This window comes from Rousettus aegyptiacus, unplaced genomic scaffold (genome assembly GCF_014176215.1).
Source record: "Rousettus aegyptiacus isolate mRouAeg1 unplaced genomic scaffold, mRouAeg1.p scaffold_m13_p_11, whole genome shotgun sequence".
Taxonomy (NCBI): domain Eukaryota; kingdom Metazoa; phylum Chordata; class Mammalia; order Chiroptera; family Pteropodidae; genus Rousettus; species Rousettus aegyptiacus.
The window spans coordinates 88524776-88550465 of record NW_023416286.1 but is presented as its reverse complement, the minus strand read 5'-3'; the positions used below and the strand labels follow the sequence as shown (position 1 = coordinate 88550465).

The 25690-nt window shown below is 36.6% G+C and overlaps 1 pseudogene; it reads right to left on the bottom strand.

Annotated features, from left to right (window-relative positions):
* Positions 1-1688: 1688 nt before the first annotated feature.
* LOC118609586 lies at positions 1689-1807 on the bottom strand (annotated as a pseudogene).
* Between the last annotated feature and the right edge of the window lie 23883 nt (positions 1808-25690).

Below are 25690 nucleotides of genomic sequence, written 5' to 3'. Positions count from 1 at the left end.
ATTTGGATGACAATTATAATATGTTTTCTAATTGTAAACGTTCTCACCCTTCTGAACATGACCACCTAGATGGTAACTGATGAGAAATTCTTAGACAGCAATATGTATCCACTTACATCTCTATATAATTTTTGTGTAAAATTGTCTCTAAGGTACTTTGGTTTGTCTGACAAGTATTACAGAAAAGTAGATTTCTATGGGATATTTTACATGAGGACAATATAACAAATTCTCCATTTCAATTATAGGGGCATCTTTTTTCTTTTTATTAAGTTTTGAGTTCTTTTAAAATGTAGTTATCATTTGCAAATGAGATAATCATAGCCACCTGCGTTTGAATTCCAGTTCATTTACTTATTAGAATATATGCTTTCAGAGAGTATATTACATTTTCTGAATTTAAAAGTTTAATCCCGTGAATAAGAGTGAACATTACTTTTTAAAGAGCAGAAATAGCTAAACTATCAATTTAAAAAATGTTGCTATTTATTTTGAAAATTTGTAAGCTCTTCTAGCTTATAAGCTCTTTCATTTTATTTTCTTAAAATAATTTATAATTTCTTACCAATGACAAAGTTTTATCCTTTTAATTAAAATATTTTCAGCAATAAAACTAGTTCACAGTCAGTGTTTTGAAATATTGAGCCAAATGTTCGAAATATTTTATTCTTAAAATATTTACCCAGTTAACAATTATAAAAAGCATCAAGATAGAATGTGATAACACTGAAAACCTTGTTGATGAAAAGGTGACTTATATTCACACATCTGAAATGTGTGACTATGGACAGGCTTCCCAGACTTTATTATATGTGATTCAATCAGAAAAGCCAAGATCAACTGCTAAGAGACATGCTTCGCATGTAAATTTCTCCCTTGGCTTACACACTGTTTCATGGAAATATATCGTTTTGAGTAAACACTGTAGTTTTGAATAATCAGCTCGCCACATGCATTGAGTGGCAGAGTTTTGGCCTCATTCAGAGAGCCCGGAGCAGCCCACCACCATTGAAAAGGTGCAGCAGCAGACCTCACTGCACGTGGGCCTCGGAGCCATGGACGTGAGAGGCAGAACAGTGAGCGCGGCGGGGTCAGTGTGCCACTTTGGCTGCGGCGCTTATCATCTGTGTTATGTAGTTTTAATTTCCAGTCTGAACAAATGGAAAGCCAGAACAAATGCAGTAACCCCTTGGAAGCAGGCCACACGACTCTGCATCTCATTACCAAGTGGCTGTTTTGCTTTCCATTTAATAAGTGAATAGTAGTTGGCTTTTGTTCTGTTTTTGCTCCTAACTTCACTATCTGTACCAAAGACTTTACCTCCTTTCTGGTCTGAAAGAGTATCGAATCCTTAGAGGTGTTTCTCATCTTGAATTGAATTTAGCATCTTTCAGCTATGTAGCTTCTCCTGGCAGCTTCGGGGGAATAGTAGCATCATGGAATATCTTTCGAAATGTAGTAAATACAAGGATGAACTTTATAATAGTTATTTAAGGGAATTTAAGTGATATGTCTTTATCTTATTTTTAAGTATAAATTAGGACTATAGAGTACTTTTATTTATTTTCATTCATTTATTTGTTTGTTTGTTTGTTTATTTATTTATTTTTTAGGTGAGGCACCCCTTGGTTGACCTCACAGATTGCGAGGACCTTGTCAGCTTACAATCCCTTATTTTTTATTTTTAACACCTACAGCACTTGGTCTTCCTAGGTGGTCTCCCATCCAAGTACTAACCAGGCCGGTCCCTGCTTAGCTTCCGAGATCAGACGGGATCAGACTTGTTCAGGGTGGCATGGCCGTAGACTAGAGTAACTTTAAATAGTAAAAATTGTCAATATAATTTTGAACACGTTCTAATCAGTTACCTTTTCTGAACTTCTAGATAAAGTGATCAGGACTTTTTGCCACACATACAAGTTAAAGTATATGTTAGACTTGTGTATTTGTTCTGGTCCAGAAACATGAGTTTCTAAGATGCTTGGGAAAATAGTTTGATTTCCTTTAAAAAAAAAAATAATGAAATTACCTAAGTGAAATTCAGACCTTTGAAACAACTTGAATGAAGCAGAAGAATCAAGTCGAATAGCCTGTAGAATTTCAATAGCACATACCATACTTTTCCACTAATGAATCCAAAACAATGAAATATCAATGCTAGATTTTGTTTTCAATCTGTAATATAAATATTTTTAACAGATATTTAATAAACTTACCTTATTTAGCAATTAGACTAATTTCAAAGCAAATGACTGTAGGTCCTTGCTGATTATTTGAAAGATTATCTTTGAGGTTACTCTCATGAACCCACGCATTGTGAAGAACACATATATAGCATTTTTCCTTATTTGAACCAAACTTCACATGCATTGTGTAGACTTTCTAATTTTGTTTTTATTGACAGTAAATAACAAAGAGAAGTAATAGACTATGTTAATTGTAGGCCATTATTTAGTGGTTTAAAAAGAATCATGGTTTGAGGCTTTCCAATATAATCCCAGAGGCCATTTCTTATGTTGTCAGCATTTACGAGAAAAGGTACCAGAATCAATTTCCAATGATGCCAGTATTTGAAAGGCGTTGATGATGATAATGACAGCACAGTTTCAACTCTTTTCACATTCTTCGCCATTTCTATAACCATGCCAGTGACAAGTTATAGTTCACTATATTCTTCCTGATTATGTTTTATCTCACTGAGAGATGATTATTTTATATGTGTATGAAAGCTTATTTCGGAAAAGGATTTTTACCACATAAAGATAAAGAAAGAAAATGTAGCCTGAAAATAAAAGAAATGAAACATATTCCAAACCTTAACATAAACGCTGATGTAAAAATGATATATTCACATTTCTAATGACAGATCCAACCATTAATAGGTTGGAACAAGTATTAGCTGATCATGTAGTACTTCTCTTTAGTGTCTTGATGAAGGTTGACATTTTTGACATTAAGGGTTAATTAGTTGCCACTCAGAATGAGGTCACAAATGGCTAATTGCACCTTCAGCTAGGTAATTACTGTCATGTATCAAATTCTCCTTCCATGTAATTATACAGAATCAGGTGCTCTGACGGCTCACCTAGGGATATGTTTGCCTTCCAAGTCCTCTCTGTGGGAATTCCAAAGTTTTACACAGAAGGTGAATTCACTTGCAGTTCGACCTGATGACTAATTCGATGTGCACAAGATTCCATGCCACCCTTTAAAGTCGTGGGCCCAAGGATGTCATCCAGTTACGCCTTAATGTTTTTGGCTTCTCTGATTCTGTAATTTTGCTGCTGTCAGCTCTGATATTGCTGCTCGCAGGGTAGATATTCATTAAACTCATCTGGGCTATTCCAAACCTTCATCTTCTTTCCCCAAAGTAACTGCTGCAGCTTAGCCGATCACCAACATTTATACAAAATGAATGGATGCCTCTTAAGTAACGAATCAGAAACGGGGCACAGGTATGTGAAGTGAGGATTTCTTCTGAAGTGATTCTGTTTGCTATGGGACTGGCCAGTGCCTTGGTCTTGCATCATTGCTCAGATAAAAATGAACTAGCTCAGTCATTTTTCTGAGGAAAAGGACATAACACCCCTCATATCATTGTAATGTGCTCCTGGAGTAGACTGGAGAACAAATTTTCCAAGTCCTCAAAGGACATGGTGTAGGTGATTAACTTAGCTGTTCCTATACCCCCTAATATGATGCAGCAGTCCACATTAATAGTTAGGAACATTAGATTCTGCACTAATAGGTGTTCCTCCCTCATTAACCAGGCAATTTAAACATCCCACGGGGCAACTGAAAACTTGAAGTTTATAGGTAGTCCAATCAGTACCCTCTCTGGCTTGAAGAAGAAAAATATCTTGAATTAGTCGTGTGTGTGTGTGTGTGTGTGTGTGTGTGTGTGAGAGAGAGAGAGAAAGGTTTCATAATTTAATCGAATGTGTCATGCCGTGGATGTGTAGATATACACCTTCTGCATGGGAAAGTCAAGCACGCTTGTAGTTGCTGCATGCACATTATCTTTGAGAATAAAATATTTCCTCTGGGTCTAATAATGCAGTTCTGCTGCACTCCTTATGCTAGCAAAACTCTCAGGGAAGACACTGACAGTCTAGCAAATGTGTTTCAAGTCTATATCCACTGGGAACATAAAATAGAATGATTTCACCTCCTCTCTTTAATGGACTCACACTCAGTGACTAACATCTGTATGGTACTTTAGAGTTTATAAAGAGATTTCAAATATGTTATCCCATTTAATTCTCACTATAAACCTGTGAGGAAGGAGTTTTAAAGATATGATATATTTTACAGATGGGATATAATAGTAGGGGCCAAGTTTCTTATTTCCAAATCTATAATTTTTTTCACTATGGGAAACTGATCATGTTCAGTTAAAATAGATATAAGATATTTTGAAATTCCTGATCTAATAATAAAGCTATTATCTTCTGTGTACATTTGTTATACTAAAAATAATGTAATGGTGTTCTCTATTATTTTTAATTTGGCATCAGTGAAATCGTCGTGACTATTAAGCAGTCAACTGTAAATACAGATCATTTGTAGATTTTGCTTTTTCTAATCAAGCACATAAGAAATGTATATATACTCTCCAGGTAATAAACTTAGGCTTATAATGCAGGCACGTGGGGAAGGTACCACTGAACCGAGGGTCTGAGGTACAACGCCATGTGACTAACACCCAACGCCAAGCGATAGCCCCTGTCAGCTTCCATCACAGCCAACAGCACCACTGAGCTCCTCGCACCTGGGAATGGAACCTCGGAAGTTATTATTCAGGCTTTCTGAAGAAGCTTGCATTTTAGTAGGAGAAACTGACACTAAGCAACAAGTTATTCAATTGATTACATAAGTACAATGGCAGTGCTTACTCTGGAGCAGAGATAAGTGGTAATAAGAGAGCCGAGGGCAGAGAGGGCGTGGCCTGGGGGAACATCACCACGGGAAAGCCATCTCATCTGAAGAAAGTAGTTAGGGGGAAGTGTGGGTGAGCATCCCCTGGTCAGGAAACAGCAGGTACAAAAAGCCTGCCTCATGAGGAAGCATCGAAGAGACAAAAAAACTAAAATGGCAGGAGCGCGTAGTCTAGGAAAAGTGGTCATAGACGAAGCAGGTAAATTACTAGGAATCAGATCCTATATATATTAGAAATGACTTCCCAATTTCTATGCGTAAAGCTGGATATAATTTTGATGGGAATCATGCTGAACCTATAGCCTATTTTAGGAAGTATGGCACTGTCATCTTAGAAGTATTGATGAGCATGAGATATCGTACCATTTACTCTTAATAATATAGGTGTGTGTGTTTGTGTGTGTATGTGTGTGTGTGTGTGTACGTGTGTGGGGAGGGGCCTTTCTTCTTTTTTAAATTGCATCTCCAGATTGTTATAGCAACCGAATGTTTTGGTTTTATTGGGGTATAATTATGTAGGAGTGGAAAAATTGTTTTTTTTTTTTCCTACCTTTCCAGATTTTTCTGGTTGGACTAATAATCAAATTAACATGAAATGAATTAACAGGAGAAAATAACCAAATTTACTCTGTATGTATATATGGGAGTTCTGTAAGAATGGGGAGTTGAAGCTTATATGTCATTCTGGACTAAGGTGAGGGAGGCAGGGCTCTGGAGTTCAAAGAGTAAGTAGGCAATCCACAGGTAGATCAGAAAGAGCAAACATTTGGTAAAGGATTTCTTGCTGGGCCACCCAGAAACAATAGGGCACCTTGAGACGTCACCAAACAGACTTTGCAAGTTCCTTCCTGTCTGCCATACTTAGTTTATATTATGCTAAGGTTATAGTCTATAGTCAGTGAGTGGAATGTTTTATTTATGTCAATTCGATTAAGTTAGTTAATAGTGTTGATAAAATCTTTATCTTTGCTGATTTACTGGTTTGCTGTTCTCTCACTTATTGAGAAGGTTATATTGAATCTCCAAATATAACTGGTGATTCCTTATTTGTCTTTTAGTTCTGTCACATTCGCCTCATGTATTTTGGGGAATTTTTGTTAGGTATGTATATATTTGCAGTTGTTATAGTATCCATTATTTTTATCCGTGTTTTTCAAATTAGATAATTCCTATTGCTATATCTTCAGTTTCACTGATTCTTTCTTCTGCCTATTCAATTTCTGTTAAGCTGATCTATATATTCCATTTTTGTGATTTTAATTTTCAACTCTAAAAATTGCATTTGTGTACTTCCTATTTTTATTTAAATTTCATTTTTGTTATTTTAATCATATTTTATATCTGAATCTTGATTTTCTTTTATTCTTTGACTATAGCTGATTTGAAGTCATTGTTTACTAATTCCTAAATCTTGTTCCACGTAAAGTCCATTTCTATTGATTGCTTTTATTATTCTGAAGATAGGTCACACTTTTCTAATTTTTTTCACTCATCTAACTTTTATTGACAGGTGTCCACATTATAAAGTAGGAGATCAAGATTCTGATTTTTTTTTTCTGAAATAACAAAAAAAGAAAGCCTGTATTTAATCTGTAAACTATTTCCTCTTGTGATGTATATTCACAGATGTCTCTTATTAGTAGTTTTTAGTCTCATGTTAATTTTTAATCGTGGATTCCTTGGGATTGTTCCTGTGTGTGCATAGCTTAATGGTTAGCCAATGACTAGGCAGGGCAAGAGCTTTACTCTTGCCAAGATACTCTCCCACTATAGATCAGTGTGTGGGTTGGAGAGTGCATTTAAAGTTCAGGCAATTTTCTGTGGCCATATCACCCTGAACAAGCCCGATCTCATCTGATCTCAGAAGCCAACCTGGGTCGGGCCTAGTTGGTACTTGGATGGGAGACCACCTAGGAAGACCAGGTGCATAGGCGTAAAAAATAAAAAGTAAGTGATTGTAAGCTGACAAGGTCCTTGCAGTCTGTGAGGTCAACCAAGGGGTGCCTCGCCTAAAAATAAATAGATAAATAAACAAACAAACAAGTTCAAGCAATTTTAATATGTGTCAGGGTCCGCTTTGCATTGGACTCAGTTCTTCCTAGTGCACACCTGTCATTTCCAAGTTACCCAGGTATAGGTGAAGAGCATATTTAACCCTTTTGTAGATTGCTCATTAACTGGAGATTTTTTTAAATTTCAGGATTCTCTAGCACTCAACCCAACTAGAGCCCCTATTTGTTTCCTACCAGATTTGCTACTTTTGCTGACTACGCTGCTGGCTCTCGGTTTTTCTTCTTTGCTCCAAGTCAGTTCCCCCTCTTCTGGCAGCAAAGCTGCTGAATTTTAGAGCTAGCTGAGCTGCACTTGGATAGATCTGTTCTGCTGTTAAAAGGAATCAGAATCTGATGAATCTACTGTGTTTTAAAGAGAAACAAAGCCAGATCCTAGGTCAAGTCTGTAAAGACGATTTTATTGAGATTCTACTCTATTAGGAAAAAAACTTCAGTCTAGAACTGAGCTCATTTCCACCCGAACAAACGGCAGCAGGCCTTTTAAACACTGAGCTGTGTGTGCGAAAGGCTTTAGTGGCGGGCTGGGTCTTGTCCCATGTGACCAAGCCATCCGGGCTTGTTAATTGGCACTTCGCAGAGGAGAAACAAACTGCTTGTATTTTTATGAACGGAGGCAGTTGTGCAAGTTGGAGCAAGGCACCCAAATAAGTTAGCACTCTCCCCTCTCCCCTCCCCAGCTAGGTGGTAAGCAAGTGCGAGGTGTCTTATCTTCCGTAAGCACGAGCTATCTATCTTCCTGGGTGTTAGCATTTTGAAGGGGCTGCAGCCCCTACCTAGGTCCTTGAGGAAGCAGCTTTGGGTGGTGGGTGATTCACATCTCAAAGGTGGAGACAGGAGTTATGAAGGCGGCTTTCTGAGGAAGGTTTTTTGAGGAGGACTAGGGCCACCCTCGGGACGAGGCCTTGAGCTGCTAGAGGCCATGCTAAAGTCTGGTCAAGTCTCTCAGCTCAGAGATGTGGATGGAGTTCTTTTGTGTCTAGTTCTCAGGGCCGGGCGATCCGGGTATCAAGGGCTGGGAGCAGCTTGACACAGAGATGGCACGGACACGGGCCTTTCTTACCTGAAGTCCCGGTAGCTGTTTTGTGTGTAAACACTACTCAATTTGTTGTTTGCCTTTGTTCAGTTTTCAGAGCCTTAAAATGATTATTTTTGAGAATATAGTCGAGTTTTATACTTGTGTTTCGGGGAGAAGATTTGCAAGCCTTTTCCCTCCGCTAATATTGCTTGCTTTCAATCATGAATGAAAATGTTTTTTCAGGGAGAAAATTTTTGTGACTAAGAGTCTATCTGATGTACAGGAAAGAGCAATGGAACATGAATGGAATATGATTTTATAGTGCATTAAGACTCGGAACACTCTTACCTTGATCATATTAGTAAATCTGTAGCCTTGAGTGAGTGACTTAATCTTCTTAAGGGCTCTGTTTTCTCTTTTGTAAATAGTGACTTATAGATATCTAATATGTTTATTAGAGAATTAAATGTGAATTAGAGAAGGAAATTATCTAAAGTTTATTTTACTCTAATCTACTAAAATCTCAAATTTTTGACTCTCTAGGCTTTGGCCTTATTTTAAATAAGCGATTTAAGTCTGGAAAATAATTTATGCGTAAGCATTTCACATGGTTTACCTTGAAATTACTCACCTTATTTTAATTCCATCATTGTTCATATTTCTTAGGATTCTAGAATTTTAAGACAAGAAGCAAATTTATTATTAGGTTTATTTCTTCTATTGTTCTCCCAATTATGAATTATTTCCTATTTTTCTCTCTTTATCAACCTAAATAGCCCTGTTAGACATTGACCTTACTTTTCCTTTGAGAAATATCTACAAATCTGCTTCAGTGTGTAGAATGCTCCATTCTATCCCTTAAAGAAAAATAGGGCTTAAGGGAAAATTTCACTTACGCGTTATAGTAACTAAGGAGTGATGGCTGAATATAAATTACGTAAAAAGTGTCCTTCACGTATTTTCTGCCTGCCACCCTTATCTTGTAAAAGTAACTATTCTTCATGACTTAATTTCCCCCTCCCTACAATGAAAGTAAGTAATGAGCATTCATATTAGTAATATTTAGAACTGGAAGGAAAATTAGTGATATAAAACTCACAAGAGTTGTTAAGCTCCATTTAACCTCAGGGGAATACAAATATACATTCTCATTTCTATTAAAACATCGTTGTATACTATGTCTATATAGAAAACTGATGATTGGAAAAAACTACATATGAAAACTGACAATTACATCTGCAAATTTATTTTATCAATTCTAGATTGGAAGAAAGACAAGAAAATGTTCGCGGATGTTTTATAATACTTTTTATGCATCCCTTTTCTAGCGAATTAAAGGTAAATGGTATTAGTCGTGTGTGTTTTCCCAGATACTCTGAAGTCAGGCTTTGATCTCATACTTTTTAAAAATGGACAACACACCAAAACTTTAGAGGGTTTATCAGAGAATATGAATTTATAGTGCATTATCAATATTTGTATTTGACACTAGAAAGATAAAATCAGCATTTACTATTATCTCTGCACAATCCTTCTCCACTTCTTTCTAAAGTATCATAATCTTAACTTATAGTTTGGTTTCAGACTCCTTAAGCTGTTCTCAAAACAAAGACTTTCTATCCATTCTTCAGCAGTTATGTCTTTTTTCTTTTTTTCTTTTTCTTTTTTTAACAAATCAAACAAAAACGGATACATGAGAGATGGAGTTTCTGCTAGTCAGTGATTTTGATACAATCCTCACACATATGACAGTCATTTCTCCGTGAGGATTTGAGGAAATGATTAAGTTTAGAATAGAACAGCCACCAGTCCGGTTTTCTTCACAAACTTGACTTTCGTTAGCTTGCACACATTGCCATATGCTCCTACTCTATCTCTCAACGTTAATTCAGTTGTGGTAGAAATTTCCAAGTGTAGTTTTAAGGGAATCCTCTGATAGTGTAAGGAAAACAAAAACCAACAAAAAGCAAAACTCCCCTGTGGGGGAGCATGTTCGTTCCCTAAGCGTAGCATGGCTTTGTAGACCTTGTTATGCCAAGATGTGGCCACGTTTACGTAGATGAAGAACTAGCTTCTTAATGTCTCGTATACACTTGCCTTCCAACAACAGTGCTTACCTTAATGATTTCAAAATGATCACCGTATTTTGGCATTTACTGTCTGTCTGCAGACCTGATACTATCGTTAATAAACAAGTGGCTTCAGTCGTTTTAGAATATAAAGCCTTAGATCATTTTCCTCTGAAATACAGGTCTCCGAAGATACTTCTGTACCATGAAGTCAAGCTGAGAAAGAAGGCACTTGGACTTGGCCACACTCTGAACTTTAATTCGGGTCTACTTTCTTATGTCCGTCTCAGGACGTCACTCAAGGTGTTTATTCTCACCACTTAATTAAAATTGAAATTCATTTCTCAATGCCGGCTTATAGTAAGATTGCTACACCGTAAAATATCCATTTTACAGGAAGGCTTACCTAAAGTTTTATGCAAATAAACAAATGAGAACAAAATCTGCTGTTACGTGCCACTCTGACAATTATTTAGATAATTTTCGCCATTTAGCATATTGAACAATTATTTTCTTGAGTAGCAAATTGTACTCCAGAACTCCTTAGCCCATGAGATGGGCATTTTCAATTAAAAAAAAAAAAATCAGTATTTCAACAGTAGCTGCCACTGATATAGCTTATTCGTTCTTTATTTTACTACGATCTTGGGAATTAAATGAGAAGATACGATAATGCAATGAAAAGCAAAGACGCCGTGCATATTTGTAAATCTCATTACATAATATTCAGCAAAGCCTGAGCGACATAACCCTCCCGCCCCCTTCTAGATGTCACTTAGAGATGTCCTTAGCAACCTAACAGCACTGCCATACAGAGAAAGAGCAGGGCACATGGCCCAAAATAACCTTCGTACTTAACACAAAGCGAGAGCTGCTCTGATGTAAAATCATTTCTCCCATTTTAGACTACTCACAATTAATATCTTCACCAAACTTTCTAGCTCAGAGAAGAGTACAAAGAGTAAATTAATTAAAAAGAGATGGATTTTCTAGAATTAGAATATTTAGTATCTATTAATACCAGTGTCTATAATTGCATAATGTTTTATGGTTTCATTGCTACTTTCATGGTCGTCATTTGCTTCCCACCACCACTTTGTGAAAAGCAGGCATGGGATTTTTATTGATGAGACAATTTGCCTTAATCTCTTGTTTCAAAAAGTTACACAAATTATATACATATTAACTGAAACTTGAACCCAGTATTTTTTATTGGTTTTTAATCAAGTATATATTTATTTAACTAGGCCAGCAAAGCAAGAAGTCATGCTATATAGCCTGTGTAGCCCAATATTAAGAGAGGAGAATGAAAAAGCTTAAAAGCTGAGATATTTTAAAAACCAAACAACCGTCACAGACACAGGCAGACGACACACAGATACACACACCCATCTCGAGATAGAGTGGGGACATAGAGCCCCACATTCCTCCATAATATCAAATTACAACAGCATAAGGGGTAATATACCTAATATACCTAGTGATTGAGCCTTTAGGGAAAGATAAAATTATGTCTTAATTTAAGAAAAGAGTAAAGTCATATTTTAGGAAGATTTTTGTATAAATAGTTATTGAAGATAAAATTTGAATGATTTAGCTGAAGTCTCCCTCCCTCTGTCTAGTGTGATTTTGCCCAGGTCATCAGTGACTCTCTTTTTGTCAGATTCAGTTGGCAGTATTTTAGCTTCACCATAATTCACTCTTCGGTAGCATCAGATTCAGCCAAATCTTTCTCCTTGAAATGCCTTTGTTATAGAATTCTCCCTGTTACCCTTCTGCCATACAGAACATTCTTTTAGCTTCTCCTCCTCACCCAATGGGAGAGCCTGCACTATGACCACTAAATATTAAGGAAAGTGGGGTGTCCATCCTAAACTATTACCTATCTATCATTTCCCAAGTCAATTTCACTTATTATCATGTGTTGGGTGATGATAATTCGCAAATTCTCTCTCCAGGGAAGACTTTTTTTTTTGTACTTAGAATTGCATCTAAATTCTCCTTTTACGGTATTCATTCATGCCTCAGACCCCGCCAGACTTCCTAATTTATCCCAGGCTGTTCTTTCTCTCGCTACAGTTATTCCTTCCTTCCCTAGAACAGAGTAAAATGCTCTCTCCCACGTCAGAACGTTGTACTGGCTTTGTCGCCACTGTGCTTCTGGGGTGTTTCTATGGCAGGTCACACGAGTTCAAATCTCCTTGAATAGCACATTTCCACGGCAGCCCCTGTGGTCATCCGTGGTGGCCTCAATCACAACACACTGTTTATTTCTACATAGTGTGCGCTCACACACACACACACACACACACACACACACGATCTAGAATTATGTGACATGTTGTTCTGTTAGATACGAATGTTAAGTCTGTGCACAGGGATGCCGACTGTCTCCTAGTCCATTTAACTCCCAGTGCCTATCTCAACAGTAGCTGTTAGATATATATTTGATAAATAAGTGAATGAGTAAAAGGTTTCATGGCTGGCCAACTGAAGAATGTTGTGGCTCATATAATGGAAAGACAGAAATGACTGAGCAACTGAATGTACTTTCTAGGGAAAAGGTTACCCTGGCTTGCAGCATAACGGATTTTATGTTTATTAGGAAAACATATTAAAAATTCTTGAAGAAAAGTTTGAAATCACACTAGGAACTTAATAATAAAATTAGGACTAGAGATATGTATCTGTCAATTATTTACATAAAATGATTGTTGAAATACTAAACGTAGTTGAAATTTACAAGAGAGAGAAAACAGAAGAATGAGTTTAATGCTCAGAGAAAACTCAGGTGGGAGGCGTGGGAGTTTGACGAGGAGGCAGGGAAGGAGGAGGAAGCAGCTAGCATTAGTACCAGAATTTTTATGGAAGAGGTGTGTGTTACCTTCATGAAATATCGTTTCCTGCTTTGCCCACAATTAAATCCATAAATCACTGAGTTTTAATACCACTCTTGTTATAACTAGTTACTACCTTTTTAAACCCTACTAGTATATCTTATTTATTCTCCATCTGTTCTATTCCCAATACTATATTCTATATGACTTTCAGTTCACTGACATTTTCAGCTGTTTCTGATCTCGTCTGTTTCCCAGGTTAGTATATGTAAAACACTTAAAACAGCGACGGACCGTGGTAAGCACAGCACATGTGTTTCGCGTTACTGTCACCGTTTTTGTTTAACTTCTCTACTGAGTATCTTTTAAATTTAAGTGCCTTAAATTTACACTCATGGGCTTTCTACTTGTTTTTTTTTTTTTTCCGTATTGGATCATGTCAATTTTTTTTTCCACATTGGATGTTGTTTTGTTTAAATTTTCTGGTTTTATATATTTACTTACCTCAACATTTTATATGTGTCTTATTTTACTTATTTCAACGTTTTAACCATACTTATTCTCAGGTACTTTATTTCATTAGATTTTAGGTGGCAACAGGTCACAGTGCCCCAGTATCAATCCTCCCCTTCTTCTTTTGTGTTGATAAAGTCACTAACATAAGCAGGAACGTGAGTGTCTAGCTAGAGACAGTGTATCTCGGCCCTCCTTTCATTTAGGAATAGCCATGTAACCGAACTGAATTCCTGCCGATGGGATATAAAGAAAAGTGACGTGTGTTTTTTGGTTTGGCCTTTAGCTACCACAGTCTAGAAACTAGATGCAGTGATGACCCAGTTTTGACAAATTAGGTAAGTGCAAAACACCTTAGTAAATGGTGGAAAAACAGATGATAAGAACCGGAGTCTCTGAATGGCCATGTGGAGCAGAGACTCTGGCAAACTGGAATACTCGCTCGTTAGAAAGACAGATACAATTTTATATTTCATACTATTTAAATTATTGTATTTTTGATATTTTTATTACAGCAACTTCACCTTTATCGTACACCCCCCCCCCCCAAAAAAAAAAAAAAACGAAGGATCCCTGAGAAATATCTAAAATACATGGCATGGACATAGATGGCAAAAGCAACAGTAAATTAAGACCATCTTAGGGCATTTTACTGTTAAGAAGTAACTAGCGTGGCTGGTGAAAGCCTGTGATTATTTTATCTCTAAATCCAACGAGTACCCCCTAGTAGGAAATGGTCTGTTAAGACCAGAGACCCACCGACAGTGATTCTTCACTGTCAGCCACTGAGTAACAGGTGGAAGGAACCCCGGAATCTCAACGTGTGTATGGCGCGGTCATCTTGGTGGCGTGGATCTCTTGCTTTGAGATTTCAAGCACTGCATTTTTAGCTTCTCTTCTCGATAGAAACTTGGACTGACCTCTACAGCTACAGCGGGTTTCAGATGCCAGAACTCGTTCAGTCTGCGCTCTTTCTCAGCGTTTTACCTTCTTGAAGGGATTCTCGTTTGTCTCTCGGCTCCCCGTTTGTAGTTTTTTTGCAGAGAGTCTTAGGCAACTCTCAGCTTAAAGAGCCTTGATTGTGGATGGCTTCGTGGTTATTCAATGACTACGCACCAGTGTTTATGTCTGTTTCTGAGTTCGCATGTTTTGCAACATGTAGGTAACACATTCTCAGGTTCCGTGACTAAGCGCTGTATTCCGGGTTAGGAAAGTTCTCTATTTCAACACGTGTGTTAAATTTGGACTATTGGGGATAAAATTTTGAAATCCCGCCTATGATTTACACACTCTTTTCCTGACTGCTTTTTTTAATGTAGGGGACCACTTTCAATTTTCTACTATTCTCGCATTTGTAACACGATACGGCATTAAAATTCTAGAATCAGCCTCTGTAAGCTGCCTTGCCGGTCCGGCCAGCTGTGTGGCTATAGCTGCCGCTTACCCGTTTGTCTATATGTTTGCTCTTTGTTTCTGGGCCGTGAAAAATTGCCCTTTCTCTTCCATGTCTTAAAGTATTCCATCCAGCGCTTTCGTACGTTTGGGGTAGAAGTGGGGGTTTCCCATCTGCTCAGTCCACCTTCCTGTCAAGAAGCTGAGAGGGAAATATGAAATAAAAGTGAAGGGAATAGAGAAGTGCTCCAAATGTCCCGAATCTTTTAAATAAATCCGAAGGAGTAGAGAGATGGTAAGGATAAAATACTGTATTTGACAAAATAAGTCCAAGAATTTTAAGAATGTAAGCCAGGCATGAGATCGAAGGCAGGCGGGATAAAAGAAAGCCCACGCCTTAACCCCAGCTTGATGAAACTTCAGTGCATCCAAAATAAAGATGAAGTGCTGCAAGGTATCACAGGGGAGGTAAATCACCATAAGGAAATGAAAAACAAAATGATATCAGAAACAACAGACACAAGAAGACATAGGAAAAAATATCTTTAAAGCACTAAGGAAAAAGAACTTTTAAGATGAAGTCTGTTAGCCACAACTAATGAACTTCGAAGGTGAAGGTGAAATAAATATGCCTTTAAGCATACAAAAATTCATAAATTATGAACCGCAGACTTCAGCCTGAAGAAATACTAAAGAATGCATCTCTTTAAGAAAAAATAAAAACTAAAAGAAATTAGTTGATGCAAGAATCAATAAGTCATACTGGTAAACTTGGCTTATTATATATATATATATAAATATATATATATATAAATATATATATATATACACACACACACACACACACACACACATGCACATGTAATAGTTGTATAATATTCAGAAGTTTAAAATAATGGATACTGGGAAAAGGTAGTTTTGAAGTAAATATAAACCTGTTAAAATTTCTGCATTATTTGGGGAAATGGAGAAACTGCTTAACTTGTAATTATCAGCACAAAGAAAATAAAATTAATTTTGTATCTTATACCATGAAAAAGATTCCCTATAAAAATGAAAAAAATAAAAATAATGAAAGGCTTGTGGTTATCTACCCTGGATTCACTAGATCCATCTCTGTCATAGATTTCACCCATCTATCTGTCACACTGATACCTGGCTTCACCTTTCAAACAGAACTTTATTATTTTAATAGTGTGAATTTAAAAAAAATATCTACCATATAATAACCAGGTTGTAGGTATTCTTGCTTTAAAGATCTGAATAAGAATCCTTGTGACAATTGTCATTAGACCTTAAGCTAAGGCCTGACTTATCAGATCTGATGCTGCTTGTGTTATGTTATAAGACAGGTAAGGATGCCTATCACTGGGTTTTCAAGGACTTCTAATATCCTATGACAATAGTTATTGAAAATCAAAACCCTCTTCTTTCATTTTAAAAGTTATCACTGAACAGGAACAGAGCTTTTGACTTTAAGACCTAGAGGTTTGTAATGCCAAAAGCCTACTATTTGTCTCTCAGTGAACATACTAGGCAAGAAAGTAGATATCCTTTTATTGAAAATTCTGTATTTTTCTCCAAAGTAGGGTTCCTGCAATGCCTATCATTTAATGCACTTTGGTTTGTACTAATTCAGTGTGATGAAACCCTTTGAGACTGTGACTGTGTCTATGAGAGCGTGGAAAAATCAAATTAGACCATAAAATTTGGCCCATTCAATTTGCATTAAAAGAGAAAAATGTACTAAGCAAAGTTTTCTGTTGAATGTTTTATTGTGTTGAGGCTTTGCAGTTTTTGAAGGAGGTAATTGGTGAAGCTTTCAAAGATAGCTACTTGACTATGATTAAGCAAATATGAAATAATTTAGTTTTTAAATCAATTCTGATAAGATAAAAATAAAGCAAATAAAATAGAGAAAAAATAAGCAAATACTCTGATCTTAAAGCCTAGTCAATGATAGAGAAACCTGATCGCCTTTTAGCTTATGAAAATATAGTGTATGGACATTGGTCGACCTTGGGAAATCATACTCGCTTGTCTGCTGAGAAGTTGAAAATTCTTATTTATTTCTACCACATGGCACCATCAATCTATTTTTTTTGTTTGATCATATATCTTATATCACATTTTGCCCTCACCAAACATCTTTCTTTGAGAAACTTGAAACTTTTTTTTACATAGGATCTGCTTAATATATATTAAGAAATTTGAGGAGCCAAGACATAGCGCGGGTGCCCCAAAGAAGCCTAGTGAGACTCTTTGTTCAAGATTTGTTGCTAATGTTGGGTCTGTCAGCCAATAATGGAGTTGAAAATAAGATGTATGTCTCCCAAAAGGAAAATCTTTAACTGTTAAACCAAAGAGTATCTTTAAGTGCTCTGTGGTTAATCATTGTTATCTTTGCCAGTATTTTGAAATATTATCCTCTAGGATGAATATTCATGTAATAAGGATGTAAATGTGAGAGTTGCCAGCCAATTCTAAGTTTTTGCTTATTATTTCAAAAAGGTGTATAACCTGCTAGGAAGTTATTTTCTGGGAGTGGACTATAAAATCTATTTTTCACATACCTGATGAAATATTCCACCAATATTAAAACTATAAAGTCAGCAGAGTCACGATAAGTGGAAGATAAATATTTTTAAATTCTTCAGACCATTTTATCCAAAGCATTGATTTAAGATAATTAATACTTCTATGAATACACTATATTAAGTGAGACTATTCTAACCATCAAAGTCTTGTATTCTATAAGAAAGAGAATTCCTATACCTTTTCATCTCTATTCTGCTTCCGGATCTGTAAAATCTCCAACCCTCCCCCAAGCTTATTGTTTATAAATTATGGATAAACTAATTGAAACAAAAGCTTCGACGTTTTAACATTTGGATCCTTAATTTACTTTTATCCTAAATCCTTCAGCTGAGTTGTCAGCATATTCAATTCCAGTCTTATTTTAAGGCGACATATTTATTCCTCATATAATTTGATGTGACTTATACAGATACATATGATATGGTATGACATAACGATAAAGAAGTAGAAAAAAATGAAAATGAGAGTTACCTAAACCAGGATAAATTAGAGCTGTTCATGACACAATGTTTTATTCAGTTGCTAGGGGTCAACATCAAGTTTGATTCTCTGATCCCTGGCTGCCAAGGAAAGAAGAAAACTTGAACAGCCAGAAGATTCAATGTCACTTAAAAACAAAACTATAGCAGTGACTCATGAGAGGTAAAGCTTTCTTTTTGGAATAGAGAATTAAGGAATGAAAGCTTGAGCTTTTCATAAAGATGATACTGAGCAAGAGCCACAAAAATATATTCGGCAAAATCTCTATAAAGAAAAACGTACAACTATCGATCTGTAACAAGTCTCAAATTTTCTAGGTCTCATTGCACCTAAAATGTAGACTTGGCTCATAATGGCCCAGTTAAATAGTAATGCCACTTAATGGTTTCAAGGACACTATTTATTGAAGATGTTATTTCAGCTATTTTGAAGAAAAGAAGTTACCAATGTATAAACTTTTACACACATACTTATTCATGAAAATTTCTTATATTAAAACCAGAGTGCTTAAAATCAAAAGATGGTTAACAAGGTACTAGTCTGCATGACATAATCTTATCTAAGGATGTGTGAAGTGATAGTTGATATAGATATCAAATATATAGATAAAAAATATATAGAATATAAAATTCTAAATCAAATCCTAGAACTACACTAAATAACTTTTGAGCAAAAAAAAAATTTTTTTATCTTGGTTTAATCACTGGAGAAGTTGTCATTAAAGATTTCATTCCATGTAGATATTTATTAAAATATAAAGTCATTAACTACATAAGTATAAACATGACACCTCCATATTACTATTAGTTATTTGAAGAATGCTGGTAATTTCCATTAATCCTATAACATTTACCTAAAGACAGCCAAATTTATATAAGCTTGAAATGCTTTGTAACTCGATAAAAGTTAAACGACTTTTTGTGTTATTTGTATGTAATTACAAAACCGACAATAAGTTGGCATATGGAATTAAAGCTGTGAACCAGCTGGCTTCAATGGGGAGAGCGTTCTAGATTATTCCCGCTGGGCACACCAGTCAGCATGAGAGACCTTGAATGAGGGACAGGGAGGTGGCAGTGCTCAGAGTGATGCCACGTGAGAAAGACTCTCTTTGCCATTGACTTTGGACAGAGGAGGGTAACTGTGAGCCAGGGCTGTGGGCAGCTTCTAGGAGCTGGGAAGGCAAGGAAGTGTGTTCTTCCATAGACCCTCCAAGAGAGGAGCTCAGCCCTGCTGATAACTTGAATTAGTCTAGTGGGAGTGTTGTTGGATTTCTGGCCTACAAAAATGCAATATAATGTATTTTTCTTTATTAAGCTAATAAATTTGTGGTGATTGGTGACACTAGCATTAGAATATGAATACAACGTGCTTCATAAAATATTATGTTTGTTTCTGTGAATTTTATATCTGTCTGTGACAAAGATTTCCATGACAGGTAAAACGTATTGTCCACGTGAAGGCGTAGCATACAGATAGGTCTTTTCAAACCCCAAATATCAACTTATTACATCAGCTTCATTTTGGATTTTTGGAAAACTAGCTCTTTCAATTGATCTCCAAATATTCTCCTGTTAAAATTAAATAATAATCATTGCTCATCTATCACAGGATTTAAATTATTCCCTTTGAGCCTTTGGATATTCGAAAACTAGGTTTTATAGAAATGCCTAAAGACCTTCTGTTAATTTTAGGGAGCAACAATTTTAATAACTGAAGTGTTTAAAAAGAAAATATAGGTTTTAGAGTTATTATTGATTTAGTGTGCATTGATATCTCAACAACAGAGGAACATTTTTTCAGACACGAAAAAGAAATTGAATAATATTTAGGGATCTTAATTCATTAGAGAAATCTATCTCATTGAAACATCCTAACTTTTACTGCTACCTGGCACTTGGATGCTGATGTTTGCCCATACTGATTTTTTTTTTTAACCAAAATGATAATTGAACTTCTTTTTGATGATTTCAATATGTAGCCATAAAAGAATTGAGTGATTTAGACTAAATAATGTGTTATTACGTGGTAAAACTACAGAAACGCTAAAGAGACTTTTTCTTATCTGCTTGTGCCATTATTAATCTCGAAATTTGCATGATAAAGAAAATTATAATTAAATGAAAAATGTATCACCCTTTTGCATGATGATTGCAGTAAGAAAACAATCAAGGGAAAACAAATCTGACAAAAACAGAACATCAACAGTAAGGAGACAAAAAAGGTGGGGAGATAATTATTCACAGACAGATAAATAAAATAAGGAAAGCAAATGAGCAGATGGGGAAAAAAACGTCCAGCAAACAAGCTAACAAAGCATAAGTCCCAGAGATGTGCTCTGCCTCCATGGAGACAAATTATCATAACTTTTTTCTTCGATCTAAATGAAGGCACGATTTAATCTGTGAAGTTGTTTTTCTCTCAGACAACTTTAGGAAAGACTTTCTCCTCTTTTTTAATCTATCCTGGGGAACAAAAGGAACTGAGTTACTTAGTATTTTTCAACTTTAAACTTAGAAAAATGTATTCTTCACTTAAGTGGATGCGAATATGATTTTAGATTCAGTCTTTGGAGCAAACAAAGTAAGAATAATCCATTATATTTAAAATTGATTAGAACTGATAAATACAATAATTCTAAACAGCTAAAATTAAATTTCAAATGCGAAATTCCAAACAGCTTTCTCAAATGTCAGGGATGCTCCTTCGTAAATCACAATTTGTTTATAATACCAAGGATTTACATTCTCTGAAGGGGATAATTATGCCCCTTTACCTTATTCACAGCGACAGAAATAGCTGCTTTCTAGGCGAGTAACGTCTTTCTGTCCTTGATGGTACAAGTTATCAAGCCTGCCCACTCTGCCTTTTACCCGTGGAATGACCCATCCTCCTTGTTACTGTATCTGTCCTCACTCATCCCCAACTCTTCTTGCCTAAATTATTCTAACAAATTCCCAGTGGTCTTTTGTCTCTCTTTTCCTCCTGTGCAATCAGATTTTCACACTTATTTCAGAATAGTCTTTCAAAAAGACAAATCTGAGTGTTTATTCTCTCTGCTGCAAGGCCGACTGCGGCTCCCACTGCCTTCGGCGTCTACCGCAAACATGGCAGCTGAGCCATATAGAAGCCCACGTTCGGTACCTGCTCCCCTGCTTCCCTCTGCGCCACACCAGCCTTCCTCCAGTGACACTGGCATTTCTGCAGTGCCATCTTGATTAGGGAACTCATTCACTTGCCACTTATTGAACTTATTGTCTCATCACCGCACGCCTTCACATGCTCTTCATCCTACAGCATGCGCTGTGTCTTTGACTGACACATTCTCATTCTTTAAACCTGAGTGGAAGCATCATCTCCCTAGCGAGTATTTCTCCAGACTTATTTTTGCCTCCAGGCAGTGTTCGTACTAATTTATAACGAACTTGGATTTTAAGGTAGAGCTGAAAGGGTAGGGCCTTGGTTGCCACGTTTCACAACTGTCTGATCTTACACGTCGTGCTGCACAAATTTTGTGGAGCCAGCTGAGCTTCAGCCATCTCGCCTTCTCTGTGAACCAGCTGTCAAGTTGCGCCATTGCAGCAGACACGTGTTTAATACAGGGTCTCGCCCCAAACTCCCAACAGTTAGTCGGGCCAGGGGGAGATCCCTTTATCCACCATGGGCCAGTAGAATTCCCCATCCCCCAAACTGGCATTGTGACTTACTTATTGTGGCTTTAATTTCTTCGCAATAAAATGGGAGTACTAGTAATGATTTATCAATTTCATTGTGAGGATTATATAACAAGTAGAAAATAACTAACCCAGTGGATATTCGGTAAATGGCACCTGACATCATGTATGTAGTTTCATCAGGTAAGGACATTATGTCTAAGGCCTTTACAAATGAGGTAGTATACGAGCAGCTATTATTTTCTGATGCAAAATCATGCCGACATGTGTGAATTCCTGGCACTGAAGTGTCCAATATTGTAGGTTACAGGCCAACGGAGCCAAGAGACAATGCTGGTGCACATTCTTCTGATGAAGATGGCAAAATTTCTATACACATTCATGTTAACTTACACATATATGTATGTATACATATATTATTGTTTTTTGAACTTGAATTTTTTTTGACCACAAACAACTGGAGTTTTCCTCACATTCCCAGATGCCTTAAGTTATAAATTTATTCTCTCCTATTCTAAACAGAACCTTGGTGAGAAACGTTAAGAATAATTCCCTAAAACATTATAAAACGAACAAATAACACACTAGTTGAAAAGTTGCCTCAATTCCTCAATACTTTGATTCATAGATTAGAAAAAAAAAAACAAAAGGAAGACTTCTGGAAGCTCACATCATGAAAAAGGAAGTCAGTTCCCTACACCACACTTATCTTGTTCACTTTCTTGTAATTTATATTCCAAGAGCCTACAAGGTTTTATTTATTTTCATCCTCAAGGGTGTAGAGTTAGCAGTCTCCAACATGCAGAAGTGGGTCATACCAGGACAGAGAAAATAAATCACAATGCAAGGTCCAGGAGGACCTTGGCTCTGTGTCTTCAGCAAAGGAGGGTGTTTCATAAAAACATCAGGCCAAAAAGTATAGGTATATATCAGGTATCTGATATGGAATGTTGATGCAACTTTAGTGCTTGAATTATATATAGCTTTCAGAGTCATCGATATGAAATGCGACATTTTCTAGAAGGGGATACTATGATGTAAGGTAATGACAGAAATCTCATGAGACATACGCCATTTACTAAAATATTTAGAAGAAAACAATAGGCATCGGCTACATCAGAAAAAGTATAAATGTATATTTCTCTGTCACTGTAAGTTTATTTATTTTTGATTAAGCAAGGGTGTCCCATTATTCAGAATTTGAAAGATACTTAGTGAACAGTCTCCCTGCCATACCTGCGCCCCAACCACTCACTCCTCGTCCAAGGGAACAGCCAGTGTGGCCAGCTCCGCGTATGGCTCTCTGGAGATGTCGTATACTTACACAAGCAGCTCTGCTTCCGTTATTCTTATCCCTCCTATTTTACACAAAAGTGCCGTTCCGCAGTATAACATAAAGTGTTTCCTACCTTTGTAAAGGCCGCAGGACAGTCCAGGTCAGGAAGGGTCAATAATTTTATTTGCCTTGTAAATGGAATACTTCTGTTTTTTTGTTTTGTTTAGTTTTGTTTTTTGTTTTTGTTTTTGTCTTTGTTTTTCTTGCCAACCTTTCAACTCACCTCGCCTTAAAAGAGGAGTAACAGTTTGCTGACTTGTCGATCACCCCCAGAAGGCCGGTTCTGTACTCAGTGCACATCGGGGCCGTTCGTTACCCAAGGTCCAGGTGTGGGAAGGAGAGAGGATGCTGAGCTTTCCCATCTAAACCCGCTGTGTCAGGGGTAGAGCTGCTTCCGTGTCCACGTGGATCCTCTCGCTCATCCTCGGGCCTCTTCACGAAGCAGTTACGCTGTTGACGTGGTTGGATGAAGCTTCCCCAAGCCCACATGAAATCTCCCATGAACTATTACGTTTTTTTTTTTTTTTACCCTCTACAGAAGATGTAGTAATACAGCTTCAACAGGTCATACTTTTTTTTTTCCTGCAAAAAGAGTAAATTATTTTATTTTGAGGAGCAGAAAGTTACAGAAACAATTTCATGATGATATTTATATTTCGTTATTTAAATCATCTTGAAGACAAGGATATATTTCTCTTGTTTTCTAAATCAAGTTCTAGTTTACAACTTTCAGAGATTTTATCAGTCATCTATGTAAATAGGAAGTTCCAGATAAACCTCTTGGAATAAGGCTTTGGGAAAGACCATTTCTCCTCGGTTATTTATAAGAGTCTTAAAGAACTTTCCCAGTTATCAGTAGAGAGTCATCATTTATAGGGAAAATAAAAACTACACGTAAATTATGAGTATAGAACTTCAATGATGATCATTGCTAACACTTGTAGTTTGCTATATGCCACACCGTGCATTACTTTTTGTAACTAGAAAAGCTCCAAGAAGTACTATTATCTTTTCAATTATACAGATGAATTTTCTCAGAATTAATTAGTAAACATCAATAGCAGAGTCCAGACTTGGATAAAGAACTGCTAATTGCAAGATTTTTGCTTTTGATCCCATGCTATCATTTTCTCTAACATGCATAAATGTTTCCTTTACTCTAGTTTAGTTGATCAAAATTATTCTTAATACAAGTGCAACTAATTATACTGTTGCTTTTATGTCATCTCAAACACTGGCATTTCCTATTGTGGTACAGGAATTAAACAAATATAAGCAGAGTGGAAGGCAATTTGCTGGCTTTTCAAGAGAAGATAGGAAGATCATGGTCTTAGCCAATAAGTACAAGAGCTCATCGTTGACCTGCTGCTATGTCTTCTCTCCAAGTGTGCACTTCAGTAATCAATCAGTGCAGTCTATTGCCTATTGATTACACTCTCTTTGCAGACTAAGATTATACAAATTAATAATCATGGGATTTGGGAGGTATTTCTTATATATGTGTGTGAAAATATTATAAATTCAGGGTAATATCTAACTGGGAATATTTTTTTTTTAAAACATATGTCATTAGGAAGAAAGATGCAGTGAGAAAGAGTTCTGAAAAGGCATCAGCTTGGGAAATAATAAGCTTGGATTCAAGCCCATTGCTAGCCTACACAGTGTCATCAGTTGAATTAGAAACACTTTCTCATTCCCATCTTCCTCTCCACCTCCTGCTACCACTGGCACTTGAAAACCTACAAGTGCATCGTAAGTGGATAGAGCTTTTGTGCCCCTTTCTCCAGATGATGCAGATCTGAGCCTTGGCGCACAGCTTGGTTCATATTCGGGCTCTCTGGTGTATTGCACAATCTACGAAACGGAACGTGCTGTCTTGATCCGAATCAAATTCTAACTCTGCTACTTACAGGCTGTGTGATCTAGTGTGAGGCAACAAGTATCTCTCGTCCTCGCTTTACTCATCTGTAAAATAAGTAGTTGGATTCTTTTATTCCCAAAGCTGCTTCTAGCTTAACTTGTATGAGTCACAAAGCATTTCAAAGCGCAGATGAATTAGATGAGTGTTGACAGTATGTCTGCGATCAGTCTGAATGCTGTCGAGGAGCCTAAAAGAAAAAAAAAAAGAATGTTGGGGGGATATAAATTAAATGTAAACAGTGTCATTCCTTGTGTGGTGAATTTACAGATTTCAGAGTAAGTGTGTATATGTGGAGTGTGTGCATAATAAAATTAAATGTATTTTTATTGTGTTTTCTTAGTATTCTGAATTGATAATTTATTACATTTAACAATCAGAAGTGAAGTAATAATATAATCAAAGAGCTGAGATCGGAAAGGAAATAAGTACCGTAGGGAATGCTGAACTCGGTGTTTAAAGAAACAAAAGTGGATTTCGAGGTAAAGAAAGAAAGGAAAGAGCATTTCAGGAAATAAAAGTCTGGGCCAAGATAAAATGTACAATAGGTGTGATAAGAAAAAAGGCCAAGATGTTCCATGTACAATGCACTGGAGTGACAAATGCCCAGCACTGGAGGGAGCCAAGGCGGAGACTGGAAAGGGCCATGGAGTGTGTCTTTCTTTTCTTCCTTTGAACTTTTGTTTCAATTGTTTTAAGTAAATTTGTTTGGATGATGTTGTTTCGTAAAATTCCATAGGGTTCAAGTGTACAATTCTGTAATACAGCGTCCGTATGTTGCATTGGTGGTGAGCGTGTCTCTGTAAAGCAGTTGCGTTAAGGACAGGGAGTGACGAGAGGTTCCACCG